The sequence below is a fragment of the Humulus lupulus genome, unplaced genomic scaffold, assembly GCF_963169125.1.
Source record: "Humulus lupulus unplaced genomic scaffold, drHumLupu1.1 SCAFFOLD_27, whole genome shotgun sequence".
Taxonomy (NCBI): Eukaryota; Viridiplantae; Streptophyta; class Magnoliopsida; order Rosales; family Cannabaceae; genus Humulus; species Humulus lupulus.
The window spans coordinates 89367-104868 of NW_026908703.1; positions in this window are offsets into that span (position 1 = coordinate 89367).

Consider the following 15502-nt stretch of genomic DNA (forward strand, 5'->3'; position numbering starts at 1 on the left):
GTCCATTTGGAGAGCCTGTTGTTGTTGAGTCCGTTCCTTGCTTCGATCGATTTCATCTTCGATTGATCCATCCTTCACATCACCTTCATCTTCCGAGAACTCAATCGCCTCCACTCCTAAGATCTCCTCCATTGCTTTAGTCTTGACCACCGGATCCGAAGAAGACGATCCTCTCTTCCTAGGTCCTTTTGTCACCGGCGTTTTACCCATTTTTTGCTTCATCTTTCTCTTCGCCATAGCTCCAGCGTCTGCTGAGAGAAAAACACTTTAATTATCATTGTAAAATATCTAAAAAAATATCCTAATTTAATTTTTTTAATTATTTATTTTATTTTATTTAAGTTTAATTTTAAGGGTTTACGAACTACCATTAAATATAAGAATATTTTGTTAAATATAAAAATATCCTGTTAAAGGTAACATTAAAAAAAATAAAAAGCCGTTAAAATCAAGAATTTCCGTTATCTACACACTTATTATATATAATAGATATATTTATGATATTTAGTTTCTATCTTTTTATACATAATTGTAATATATGATTTTATATCGTGGTATATACATTTTAATGGTAGTATATAATTTTGTTAGCATAGTGTATATACATTTTTTAGTAATAATTTTGTAAATTTTGTTGGTATATTATTTTTGAACTCAATATATGTATATAGTGGTATGGTATATCATTCAACAACTCATAAAAAACGAAAAATAATAATAATTTAAAATAAAAACTAATTAACAAAAAAATAATATATAATATACATACACCATAATATTAAAATATTTAGAATAAAATAGTAATTTGCTAATTAACATATTTGGTAATATGTAATATTAAAAATACATTTATGCTATTTTACTACAAAATTAAAAATATAAATATGTGAACTTACTTTCCCACACCATTAAAAGTCATTTTGTACCAACCCTCATTTTATTATGCAAAATAGTCGTTTGAGGTTAACTTTGTTGTATCATAAATATTATTGTTATCAAATTTCCAGTCATCATACTTTTTGGAAATACATAACCAAACTAGACCAAGGAGGCATTCTGTGTTTTATTAAAATATACACTTTGTACGTTATATTTTTAATAATGCTAATTTGATACATGTAATTTGAAATCATACATATTTAGTACCATAAACTCAAATTATTAATCAATATAACTAAACTGTGTTCAATTTTATGGTTTCAAATTCAAATTTATGATGCGATTGATAACTATTTATAATGAGAATGTAGTGATACAACAGTACAGATTATATATGTGAAAACTATACATTATTGTTACTGAAGAGTGATTTTTTAAATTTGTTATATCATATATAGTGCTATCAAATTTTCAGTCTCACTAATAATTAGTCTAATTTACTAAGATTTTGTATAGAGTACGCTAATTAAGTGCATGTAATTAGTCTTCTAATTTTGACCATTTTCACCAAGTACGTAATATAGTCACATATATTCATGTGACATTATGCGTGTGTTCATTTTCAATGAAGTACAAATTTCACTTAATTTTGCAAATTATAATTGATAAGATAATCATGTGATTAAATTTGATATTAATTTTCTAACTATTATTCTATACTACAAATGATCATTAATTTTAACATAATTGTTAACATTATATACTTGGTGATTAATGATATAAACATTAGCCAATTAACAAAAATCCATTTCTCCAAATTTAATTTAATTTAATTTAAACAAGTTTATATATACTATATATATAATTACAACAATTTTGTGAGAGATTATGTTTCATAAAATTCAATTGATGTGATTGGAGGGGATAATATTTATATTAAAAAGAATAATATAGTAATTTTAACACTTAGTTTCCTTTCTATTATTCTAACTTATACGGAACAATATAGAAGAAAATTACTATCTTCTCCTTCTATCATATTTTCTATCATTTCTAAAATCTCTATCCTTCCTAGCATAGTTCCCTTTTTTGTACAAGCGGTACCTATAACCCAAACGAAAAGAAAGGCAAGAAAAATTGCTGTCTTTTACAACCAAACAAAATGAAAAAGAAAGAAAGAAAGAAAACTATTCCAAAAAAAGAAAAGAAAATGATCGTCAAATAAATACAAATCGACCATGTTTATACTATTATTAGGACAATTACAAAGTCGATATATATATATATATAGTTTCTTATGAAGTGAAGTGAAATGAATTGTGTCATTACTATTTCATTTGTCAAATACATCACTTTTCATCAAATGAGTTTTTTCTTTTTTCATTTGATCATTTATTAATTGAATTTTTTTTAAAGAAGAATTTGGTTGAGTGGATTTATTATGATATATATAACTCTTCTATTATTGTTCTATAAATTAACTATATGCATTTATAAAAGAAGACGAAAATTAAGGTGAGCAAAAATTGCTCATCTTTGTGCACATTACTAGTACGTGACGGTGGCAGAGCCAGAAGCAAAGTACAATGGTGGCTAATAACTTTTTTACTGCTATAAAAAATATTGAGAAATTCCTCCTTAAAAAAGATTATTGGTGTACCATTTGTGTGCTACTTTTTTACTGCTATAATTATTAAAAAAAGAAGCAATAAATAAGAAGATACAACACAATTAGGTGAGATATTTTTATTTTATTTTGAGTTGTCTTATAGTTAACTTTTATAACAACATATTTGAAATTCTTTATTTTATGATTACCAACTTTATATTTAATTAAATGCGGAATAAAATGTTGGTACTGGAACAAATATTTCGTAGCTACAAACAGAGATTCTGTAACTACAGAAATACACAACAAAATGATAAAACAGAAAATTAAAAACATATTGAGTTTTTTGACTTGGTGTCAATATTCTTTCAGATATTAGTCAACGGGACCACGCCTAGAGATAAGATTCATTAATAAAGTTTCTCAAAAATACAAAGTATATTTGACTTAAGCAAAGATTAGACTCCCTCTGATTTAATGTCACAAGCTTGATGTATTTTCCACTTGATGAATGAACCTTATTGAAACTTCAAGAGCTCGAACTCCCTTCGATTTGCTTGAAGAGTGCTTGCTTCCTCCAGAGGCAAGACTAGGATGAACCTTCTCCCAAACGTGTGCTCTTTGCTCTTCTCTTTGTTGAATTATTTCAATACACAAAACACATACAAAGACACAAAATAACAGAGGTATAGCCCAACCACTAACCTGTACACAAGAAACACTCTTTTTGTAAAGATGTAAAATAAGTTTAAGAATAGACAAAAGAGTTAACCTAGACAAGGCTGCTATGGTAAGTATTTATACACAACATACTCACATAAGACAGTCTTTATTACATTGAATCATCCGTGATCTAAGGAAACAGACAGACTGTCTGTAGCTGTAGAATAGTCTCTATTTGAGCTGTCATTGCAAGACCCTATCTTCGGTTTTAATAAGGATCAATCCGATCCTATCTGTTGAAATCTGGTCAAAAGAATGAGGTTGTCAAAAAAAATCATCCAAATATAAAATAAATCAACATTTATTATTTGATTCATATGTTAAAAGCTAAGTATATTGTTAAACTTTCTATAAATAGAATATATTGATATAATCAACTTTTTATATAATCAGAACATAAATGTGAACAGAATAAAAATGAAATAACCTTTAATTGAATGCCGAGATTATAAGAAATAAATAAAAAATTATCTTGTCAAATATAATTTGCCAAAAATAGAATTTACAATCTCCCCCTTTGACACTTTGATTGACAAAATATTTTGGATGTAAATACCCAAGAAGAAATGTTAGAAACAATGAGAATATACAATATCCCCTGCACATAAGAGTTACTAACACATAAAATAAACAAACATGTTAACTTTTAAAGAAAAAGTTTAACACAACAACTCACCTAAAAATAGGGTCCAGAGTTGTAACCAACAACAAAAAATAAACACACTACTCCCCCTTTTTGTCTATCAGTAGGGCCAAAGAAAAAAAAACCAAAGAGAAAACCAAAAGAAACAACCAAACACAAGGTTCAACTTGACATAAATACTACTCATGCAGCAAGAAACTTCTTAATATAACTGAGATGTTGAAGGGTAGAAGCTTGGCCCTCCTCCAATTTACCAAACCGAGTGGTAAATTTGGCAATTTCTGTCTGAACAGATTAAATGGATGGAGCGACAAAAGGTGATCCTGAATCTACAGGAGAAGCAGCACGCACAGGTGGAAAATATATTCCTTTAGGTTGCTTAGAAGGATCAAACTTCTCAGAGGGTTTGAAAGTCATCTCAGACATAGGAGGCTCTTCAGATTTAGTGTCTAGATCAGCTTCTTCTGTGAAGACAACATTTATAGATCAAGTTAGGAAAAAGCAAATTGTTTAATGCACTAAATGAAAGAACCAAACCGTTGACGTAATTTTTCGTCAACTAAAATAAGAAGAGCAATTAAACTGATAAATTGTTCTTAAAGAATAAAAATGAACACAATGGATTTTATGTGGTTCAGTAGTTAAATCTATCTTGTCCAAGAATCACTTTTATTGATTGATCTACGTTAAATTAAGCTAATCACTATGGTGCAAGTATTTATTGACCTGATTACATATACTCCTCCCCACGATCCAAGGAAGAAGTTATACAAATATATTTATTTGAATTTGAATTACAAACAAATCAATCAACAACATAATATCCAAACTAATCCCTTGAATATAGGAATGATTTACTTGAATATTTCTTTTTGACGCTTCTTAAACACACTTTCAAGCTAATCGTAATACTCTTCAAACTGGAATGTCATTTAGATCTCCTAGCCGATTCTCTTACTTCGAGCTAGCTAAAATGGTATGATACTTCGTAATTACAGTTACATTATTATTAATAATAATTGTTGACTGCGTTTTTAGCCAATGACGTGAGAACTTCAATAACGACAAGCCTTCAAGAGAATGTAAACGACAACAGACAGTTTAAACAAGAAAAGTAAATAACACACAAGATTTTTATAGTGGTTCAGCCCCCATTGTCGGTAATAGCCTAATCCACTTAGAGTTGTGATTTATAGATCCGTACTCAAGATCAGATGGACTGAGCCAACTGATTTTCTTCAGTACAGATTACAAAAATACAAGAATTCTCTCTTATTTCAGCACTTTCTCTCTAGAATACTCAGACCCAAATTTTCTCTCTCTGGAAAGATGAAGCAGAAGAAGCCCCTCTCTAATCTCATAAGCTCTCTATTTATAGGCTTAGGGTCATACATACGGTATCCCTTAGAACTGTGATATTTTATTATATTTATTACATTTAAATTACAAAGAAACATTCAAAATTCAAAATGTAACAAACCCTCCATTTGTGGGAAGAATGGGAGATTCCCGCATATCTTGTTGAAGTTGTTTCTGGGAATCTTGACTTAGTCTCCTCTAGCTAGTTGATCCACCTCCTACTGACCACTCATGTAAGTGTTGGTCGGACGTGCATGGTGGTAGGACATGTTTTTGTGGGTCGAACGTGCATGGTGGTAGGACATGCACTTCTCTCCTCTAACATGGCACTCTCCTCTAGCATGCCATGTTTCTCCTTGAACCAATCTCCTTGGCCTCTCACCTCGGATAGGTCCGAGGCAAGCTCCTTGAAGCTTCTCACCTCGGATAGGTCCGAGGCAACCTCCTTGAAGCTTCTCACCTCAGATAGGTCCGAGGAAACCTCCTTGAAGCTTCTCACCTCGGATAGGTCTGAGGCAACCTCCTTGGCATCTCATCCTTGGGGTCTCCTAGGATCACCCTCTTGGGGTCTCCTAGGACCACATCCTCTTTGGGGTCTCCTAGGACCACTTTCTTGAGTTCTCCTCGATGCACCCTCCTTAGCTCTCCTAGGATGCACTCCCCTTATCTCTCATAGGATGCACTCTCCTTAGCCTCCTAGGATGCACTTTCCTTAGCTTTCCTCGAACCAAGGTGCACTTGGCTTGGTTATAACATCTTTCAGGCAGTCCAAATTCTTCGTCAGTCTACCGGGTCACTTTATCACAACTCTGAGGAGTCAATGTATTTATTGACTATTTAATGTGTCTTTTACGGACCATGTACTGCCATTTGTCACCTTTATTGCCACGTTATTGATCTCCAATTTTTGGGTATAACAATAATATTTAAATTTGAGCTTATTGAGATGTCTCCAAGCTTATTATCCGAGCGAAATTCCCTTGTTATCGGAAACAAGGTATAACACCATCACGACACAACCACATCCACAAGATTATTACTAGATACAAACAATGTGCAATATGCATGTTTGCTTAGTTTTATTTATAGAATTTATTAATTATTTTTATTAAATTTATATTAATGTCATATAAATTTTGAAATAAATACCCTATTTTAATTAAATAATTTATTTATTTTTGTTTAAGTTTATGTTTGTTCTACTTTTTGAATTTGGGAGTGACAACAAGAGATTATATATTATATATTTAATGTAATATTAAATATTATACGTGGATTTTAAATTTAAGTTTCTTGCTAGTTATTTAAAAAAAAAAATAGTTTGTTGCTAATTTACAGTAAATTATATTACGTGTTTAATATGATATTATTCTAATAAGTGAGTTTAAGTTTAATTAAATTTTATTTAAGTTATAAAACTTATGATTTTATTATTTTTAAATAATTATCATTGTAAAATATCTCAAAATATCATATTTTAATTTTTTTTAATTATTTATTATTTTAAAATAATTATCATTCTAAAATACCTGAAAAATATCATATTTTAATTTGTATAATTATTTATTATTCTTTAATAATTATCATTGAAAAATATCTCAAAAATATAATATTTTAATTTTATTAATTATTTTATTTTATTTAAGTTTAAGTGTTTACAAACTACAGTTAAATATAAGAATATTCTGTTAAATATAAGAATATTTTGTTAAAGTTAACATTAAAAAAAATAAAAAATTGTTAAAACAAAAAATTTCCGTTATCCATACACTTATTATATAGAAGAGATATAAAATTTATATATATTTTAAAAAATTATATTTTTATATTTAATGAATATTTCTTTTATTTACTTTTATTTTATTATTGTTTAACGGGTCAATTCCAAATAACTTAACAATGTTGAAACTTTTTTTTTTTTTAAATCTAAAATAGAATAAATAAAAAATATTTTGGTTCAAATAATTTGTAATTAAAGTAATCAACAGCTAGCTCCATATAACAGTATTAAAATACAAACAAACAAAAAAAGAAAAAAGTTACTTATGTGGACATGCCTCAAGTTCTCAGCCAAATGCTTTATTATAAATAGTTCTCATGTCTCGTGTCTCAATTACGTGTTCTGATCCATTACAAAGAAAATTAACTTGTATCCAAACAATACCAAATAACTCCTCACTTCAAGTATGCGCAGATACACACACATATAATACTGTCATGTGTATTATTTTACAATTATAATATATGTTAATTTATGTTATTATATATTGCAGAAGGTTGTGATTTCGAAAGTAAAAAGCACAGTGGAAGAGAGTGCCTTAGAGCATCAGCAACGATGGTCACCATCGTTGCTTATATTCATGTGAGTCCCAAAATCAATCAAATACCATATATATTTGTAGAGTCCCAGAATTTACTTAGCTAGTTAGATAGTAGTAGTAGTAGTAATAGACTATGGATTTTGGTTCAAGCCGGGACTTAGTTGGAAACTCCTAGCAATAGTTATGGATTTTATAAGTTTAACCTATAGTTTAAGAATACTAATTATAACATAAGGTTTGGTTAATATTGTTGGTTATTAATATGATAATTATTATAACCTAAGGTTTAGATAGAGCTAATAAGAATATGACACTTGTCATGAGCATGGTTATTCCTAAGGTTATGATTATTAATGAATTATTATTTTAATGATAAAATAAGAGAAATATAAGACTTAGTCTTCACTAAAATCTGATAGGAGCATGATATTTGTCACAATTTTATTTATTTGTGATTTAGATAATTAAATAGATTTTTCGTAACTTTAGGGCACTGTAACTTCCGACCTGTTTTTGACCCAGTTATGTTATGAATTTCGAAAAATAGTATTTCTAGAAAGTTGTAGATAATTTAATTAGATTTCTAACGGTATAAAGAGAGTCTAAATCGGAGTTCTACAGCTCTAGATATGTTGATTTTACTGAAGGGGAGTTTAGAGTTACGAAATTTAGGGAGTTAGAAGTTAAGATTCTATTTGTTTTTATTATTTTAAAAATCAAGCTTTGAATCCTTAAATCTCTCTGAAAAATTTGACCAATTCCTAAGCATTTGGCTGAAGGATATTCAAATATTTTCAATTAAATTTATTATTTTTATTCAAAGCCAAAAAGAAGATTTTTATTCCTAGAACTCTATAAATAGGACCTAGCACCAAGCCTTTTCATTCATTCTTCAAGCATTGATTAGAGCCTTCCATGTGCTAGTGAGACTATAGAGTGATAAACACTTGGATTGGGGTTATAAGCTTAATAAACACTTGGGAAGTAAGGTTATAGTGTATTTCGGTTTCGAGGTATAGTTCGGTCATAGAAGCATTCAAGGTATTCCTAATTCTAGTTCCTTTCTGTATTGCTTCTTATAGTTTTTCTCTACTCAAATCCTAACTCAGTCTTTTCTATTCTTAGGCATCTAAGTTTTTCGAACTTAAGGTTTTCATTGGTAAGTATCATTTCGATGGTGTAGTTTATTCTTTCCATCTCTTTTCTTTAGTATACTCACCTCTATATTATGGTTTTTTGGAGTGTTCCAAAATCCCGACTTTGTTCTCATCATCCCGGTATATTGGTAAGGAAAATAGGCTAGATCTTGTATGTTTGTATGATATGTTATGTTTTTATGTTATGTTATGATAAGTTTATGTTTTTTATATGTTATGTTATGATTTACCCTACCTCAAATATTAGACGAAGGACGTAGATGGGTTATTATACACTACATGTAATCTAACCTACCTCAAATATTAGACAGGGGAAGTAGATGGTTTATCACATGTCATAATGGCCATTATTAGTATAGTCTTATATAGTATATGTTATGACATGTTTTTAGCATATGTTATGATATGATTTTATGTGTATCTTTATGTGGTTAGTAGTTTTTCCTTGTTGGGCATTAGGCTCATTTCTTTATGTTTATATGTGCAGGAAAATGGTTATGGCGGCGGAAAGATTTTTGGCAACTTGAGGATGTGTATTGAGGCAGAATGGAATTGGTGGATTGCGCGTTCGATTCGAGGATGAAGTTTTTAAGTCTTTTAGTTATGATTTCAATGTATTATTTTTCCGCACTTAATTTTGTAACCAATTTATTTAAGTTATGTTTTGTTTTCAAAACAATGGGATCCCATATCCTAAATGAATTTTTATGTATTTAACCTTTACTTTACAGTTTTTAAATAAAGTTATGGTTATTTCATATGTACGTTTTCTTAAGATTAGTATAGTAGTCATTAATGGTCCAAAGTCTAGAATAGTTGTGTCATTACAATATTCAACTCTATTTTTTGGCAACGTTTCCCATTGGCAACGCTGTTTTGTTTTTTCTTTCTTATTTTTAGTTAATATTGTATTAATTGAATAAAATATTATATTTAGCCTGCAATGGAGATGCTCTTAGGGGTTTATAGTAGTATGTTGCCAGAGTGTATGAGAATAGGTGATTTGGATTGCTCTTCCTGGCCATCTGCCCTCACTGTTACATCTTACATTTTGGATGCAATAATAATGTCATCATCCCAATTCTTGGATGATGAGATGAATAAAAAGAAGTCGTTGACATTCCAAGTGTTTCTCAATGATCTTCCTGGAAACGATTTCAATACCCTCTTTTCAATTGCTTTCGAGATTTTATGAGAGGCTGAAGAATAAAAATGGTGACAAGTTTAAACCCTTATGCTTTGTCATGGCTATGCCGGGGAGCTTCCATGGAAGGCTTTTTCCTAGTAACTCCATGCACACCATTCACTCTTCTAACAGTTTGCATTGGTTGTCAAAGACAGCTAGTACGTATACAAAACTTGCAAAAACTAGGGCATGTTTGACATTGTTTTTTGTTTTTTATTTTCAAAGTTGTGTTCTCAGAAATTAGAACAGAAATTAGTTTTTGTAGTTTTCAAAAAACAAGAAGTATTTGGTTAATGTTTTCTAAAAATAATTTTTTAGTTTTATTTTTTTTAAATCTTAAATAAAAAATTAACAAATATATTTACAAAGAGAAAAATCTTTTAAAAGTTTGTAATAAATAATGAGATAAAATAATTTGAAAGAAAAAATGATGAAAAATAAGGAGTGAGAAAGTAAGAAGAGGAAAAAAAAAATCGTTATCCTATTAAAAACAGAGTTTAGTTCTCTCGCTCTTCTCTCAGCTTGTGCTGGCGCCATGGCGGGGAGACCGAGGGTTTCGAAGAAGAAAGTCACACTGAAGAAGAAGAAAGGTCCATCATCCTCAGATCCAGTAAAGAAACAGAAATCTATGAATGAAATTCTTGGAGTGGAGGCCATAGATTTCAACCTGGAATCGGCAGAGGAGGCAGAGGATGAGATTGCCGATATTGCCGCATCTGAAGCTCCAGTCCGCAGCGAAACGCCTGACTCGGAGAAGATCCTGGAACAGCATTTAGAGGTGAGATCGACGCTGAAAGATTGGGTTAGTGTGTTGAAAGGGGCTTCCGTTCCATCTAATGATACAGGTAAACCCAAGCTCATCCTGATTCTGAATCTTGATTCAGAGGATCAGATTGGAAAATCAGGGGAAGTTGTTGATTGTGTGCAAATTGAGCCAGAGGACATAGAGGATGAGATCCTATACTGGAGTACAACAATAGTTTGCTATGTGTTGGGTTCTAATCCTCCTATTTCAGTAATGGAGGGATTCTTTAGAAGAATTTGGAGGGGGAAAGGAGTGGAAAAAGTTGGTTTATTAGCACCAGGTGTGTTCATGGTGAGGTTCAATACTCTGGAGGAAAAAGATGAGATCATGAATGGAGGCTATCATTTTTTTGATAAAAAACCAATTATAATGAAGAACTGGGATCCGAATACTAGATTTACTAGAGAGGTTGTTCTGAATGTGCCACTTTGGGTTCAATTATGTAATTTGGACTTAAAGTTTTGGGGAGAGAAGGCTATGACAAAAATTATGAACTCTGTGGGTAAGTATATTCGGCAAGATAGAGCAACTTTGGCTAGAGAAAAATTACAATATGCTAGGGTGTTGATTGAAGTAAATATCTCTCAGGAGCTACCGAATGTGATTAAATTTAGAGATGAAAATGGAGAAGCAGTGTATGTAGACCTTTATTTTGAATGGAAGCCAGACCGGTGTGCTAGCTGCAAAGGATTTGGGCATAAGCAAGAGGTATGTAAGAAGAAGACACAAAATGTTCCTGATAAAGTCTGGAAGCCAAAAGTCATACCAGATGCTAGTACAATGCCAGTTCAGTTTACAAAGGAAGAAGGATCGCAAAGGGGGGGGGGGGGGGGGGGGCGGATAAAGTGATTGATGCAGAGGGTTTTGAGAAAGCCAAAGGTAAAAGAGTTCAGATTGGTAGCATACCACCAGTGATCGTTGGTAATTCTTTCAATCTTTTGAAAGATGAGGCTCATAGGTAGGGGCAGGAACATGGTGAAGATCAGGAGGAAAGGGACACTACTAGTGGAGGGGGAGCTCCTCCAGTAGTAGATGGATAAGTTGTTGGGGTGGAATGTTAGGGGACTTAACAAAGTCAATAAACAACGAGAAGTTATGAAAATGATTTCTAATTATCATGTGGGCTTTGTTAGTCTCCTAGAAGCAAGGGTTAAGGCTACCGAAATGGGAGCCTTATACCTCCATATGTTTCAAGGGTGGTGTTTCACTACTAATTTGATGAATCATCCAAACGGCAGAATTATTGTGGCTTGGAATCCTAGAAGTTTTGATGTGAGTATTCAAGGAAGCTCAAGTCAATGGATGCATTGTATTGTGGAAGCCAAAACTGGTGAGAAGTTTGAACTCACTTCAGTGTATGAATTCAATGTTGTTAAAGGAAGAGAGAGTTTATGGAGTGATTTGAAAAAAATTAAGATTGAAGTTAAATTCCCTTGGCTTGTGTTGGGGGACTTTAATGCTATCTTGTCAACTGAAGATAGACTTCGTTACACTGGAGATGGCTCGGATTTATTTCCTTTTCAGAACTGTGTTCAGTATTGTGGCCTTGAAGATGTTAAGTTTTCTGGTTCCTTTTTTACTTGGAACAATAAACAAGAAGGAAAAGCTAGAGTTTATGCAAAGATTGATCGGGTTTTAGCTAATGATCACTGGCGTGAGCTGTTTGAGGCTGCTGAAGTGAGTTTCTTGCTGGAGGGAGATTTTGATCACTGTCCATTTGTGGTAGCAGTCTATCCTCAGTAGGAAGTTAGGAAACCGTTTAGGTACTTTAATTTCTGGAGTACTTATATAGATTTCCATTAGAAAGTAGCTCAAAGTAGGGAGGAAGAGGTTCATGGGAACCCAATGTATAGGCTGGTTGTGAAATTGAAGAGGTTAAGAGCTGTTTTGAGATTGATTAATAAAGAAGGGAAAGGTGATGTGTTTGTTAAAGAGACAGAGTCCTTTGCTGAGTTGATCAAAGCTCAAGAGAAGATTAGAGAGCACCCAGGTGACATCTCCTTTATCCATGAAGAGATTACAGCCAGGAAAAAGTATGTTGAGGCTCATGAGGATATGTTACAATTTCTTAAGCAGAAAGTGAAAATTCAGTGGTTGAAAGAAGGGGATCAAAACACGAAACTGTTTCATAATAGTATTAGAAGCAGAAGAATTCAAAATGCAATCTATTCTACTTGGGATCTTCAAGGGAATCGCCATGATACTCAAGATGGAGTGAGCCTTGCTTTTCAAGAGTATTATTCTGACTTGTTGGGAATGAAAGTGGCGAGCAGGAAGTCTGTGATTGCTAGTATTGTTCAAGAAGGGCAGGTTATTTCGGAGAGTCAAGCTGAGTTCTTGGTAAAGAGATTTACCGAAGCTGAGGTCAAGGCTGCAGTGTACTCGATTCCAAATGATAAGGCTCCAGGACTTGATGGGTACAGCAGCGCTTTTTTCAAGCATACTTAGGATATTATAGGTGAGGATTTGGTTAAAGTAGTTCTTTCTTTTCTTCACTCGGGGAAAATTTTAAAAGAAATCAACTCTACTACTATCACTCTCATCCATAAGATGAAATGTCCTCAGAATGTGAGTGATTATAGGCCGATTGCCTGCTGTAATGTAGTTTATAAAGTGGCCACTAAGATGATTTGTGCTAGGCTGAGAGAGGTTCTGCCATCCATCATCTCAGAAAATCAAAGTGGCTTTGTTAAAGGGAGGTTTATAGCTCACAACATCATGATTTGCCAAGATTTAGTGAGACATTATGGTAGGAAGAGTGCGCGTCCTGCTTGTTTGATGAAAATTGATCTTCAAAAGGCTTATGATACCCTTGACTGGGACTTTTTACAAGAAATGTTAATGGCGCTTAAATTTCCCAGCAAGTTTATAGAGCTAATCATGGATTGTGTGACAACTCCTCGGTTTTCCTTCATGATAAATGGATCCATTAATGGTTATTTGGCTTCTAAGAGGGGGTTACGTCAAGGGGATCCAATGTCTCCTCTGCTTTTTGTTATTGGGATGGAATATCTTTCAAGAATCCTTGTCAAAGTGACTGAGCATCAGAGATTTAAGTTCCACCCAAGATGTGAGGGGTTGAGACTTACTCACCTTTGTTTTGCTGATGATCTGTTATTGTTCAGCAAAGGAGATTTTGATTAAGCTCTTTTACTGTTAAAAGGTTTTCAACTTTTTTCAGATAGCTCTGAGCTTATTTCAAACAAAGGTAAATCAGCTATATATGGAGCAATGATGCAAGAGGAAACTTGGGTTAGATTGACTGGAATGACTGGGTTCAAAAGAGGTCTCTTACCATTTAATTATTTGGGAATGAAGATCAGCAACAAGCGTATCACAAAGGCGGATTGTGAATGCTTGGTTGACAAAATGATGCTAAGAATTCGCACTTGGAGCACTCGAAACCTTTCGTTTGCTGGCAGGTGTGTTTTAATTAACTCAGTCCTTTTTTCTATTAATACCTATTGGTCTTTAATAGTTATTCTTCTGAAGGCTGTTGTGAAAAGAATAAATCAGCTTTGCCGTGCTTTCCTTTGGAAAGGTAGAGCTGATTATGATGGGCCTGGTCAAGTGGCTTGGGAGGAGACTTGTAAGCCTAAAAAGAATGGAGGTCTTGGCTTTAGAGATGTTGGTTTATGGAATAAGTGTGCAGTTGGTAAATTTGTTTGGGCGATTGAAAAAAAAGAAGATAATTTGTGGGTCAAATGGATTCACAATGTGTATTTGAAAGAGAAGGAGTGGTGGAGCTATATGCCTCCCCCTACAAGCAGCTGGTATTGGTCTAAAGTAGTTAGAATCAAGGAGGAATTTCGAGCAGGTATGGTTGCAGCTGAATTCCGAAAGAATATCTTTAGTATAGCTGCCTTGTATAGTAGATTGAAGAGCTTGAATGAGACCAGATGGATTTTCACTCTTATATGGGATAGGATGAGTATTCCCAAGCATAAGTTCATAGCTTGGCTTGCTCTCAAGAAGAGATTACAAACCAAAGACAGATTGCTTCGTTTTGGTTTCAATATTGATACTTGCTGTGTGTTGTGTGGGCAGGTTACTGAATCTCATGAGCACTTGTTTTATGGTTGTGCCTTTAGTACTAGGTGCATTCATGAGGTGTTGAATTGGCTGGGTATTGGGACTAATTTGTGCTAGCTTAGGGGAATAGTGAACTGGGTTAGGCGTTGTGGTCATTCCAAATGTCGAAGGCGGATGTACTGATGTGCGATAAATGCAAGTGTGTATCATATTTGGTGCTCAAGGAATGATGCTTTATGGAACTCTAAATCTCCAATAGTCACAAATGTAATTAGAACTTTCAAAAGAGAAATCTGTAATAGATTTACTTTCATAGATACAAAAGGAATTAGCAAAAATGATATAGATTGGGTGGGGCAATTACTTTGTAATTAACTGATTGGTGTTTGTATTTGGTTTTGTGCATAATACAATTTTGAGTTGATTTACCAAAAAAAAAAAAAAAAAAGTAAGAAGAGAAAATTTGAATAAATAGAAATTGAGAAGAGAGAAATTGATCTAAGAAAAAATGAGAGAGAAGGTGATGAGACAAAAATTGAAGAGAGAGAAGTGAGGAGAAAAAGTGATGAGAGAGAAAATGATGATATATTATGTGATGAGAGAAAAAATGAGGATATATTATGTGATGAGAGACAAAGTGAGGATATAGTAAGTGATGAAAGAAAAAATGATGACATAATAAGTGATGCAAGAGAAAATAAAAAGATGGAAAGTAAGAAGAGAGAAAATAGCGAGAGAGTAAATGTAAGGATAGAGAATGTGATGAGAGAGAAAATAAGGAGAGAGAA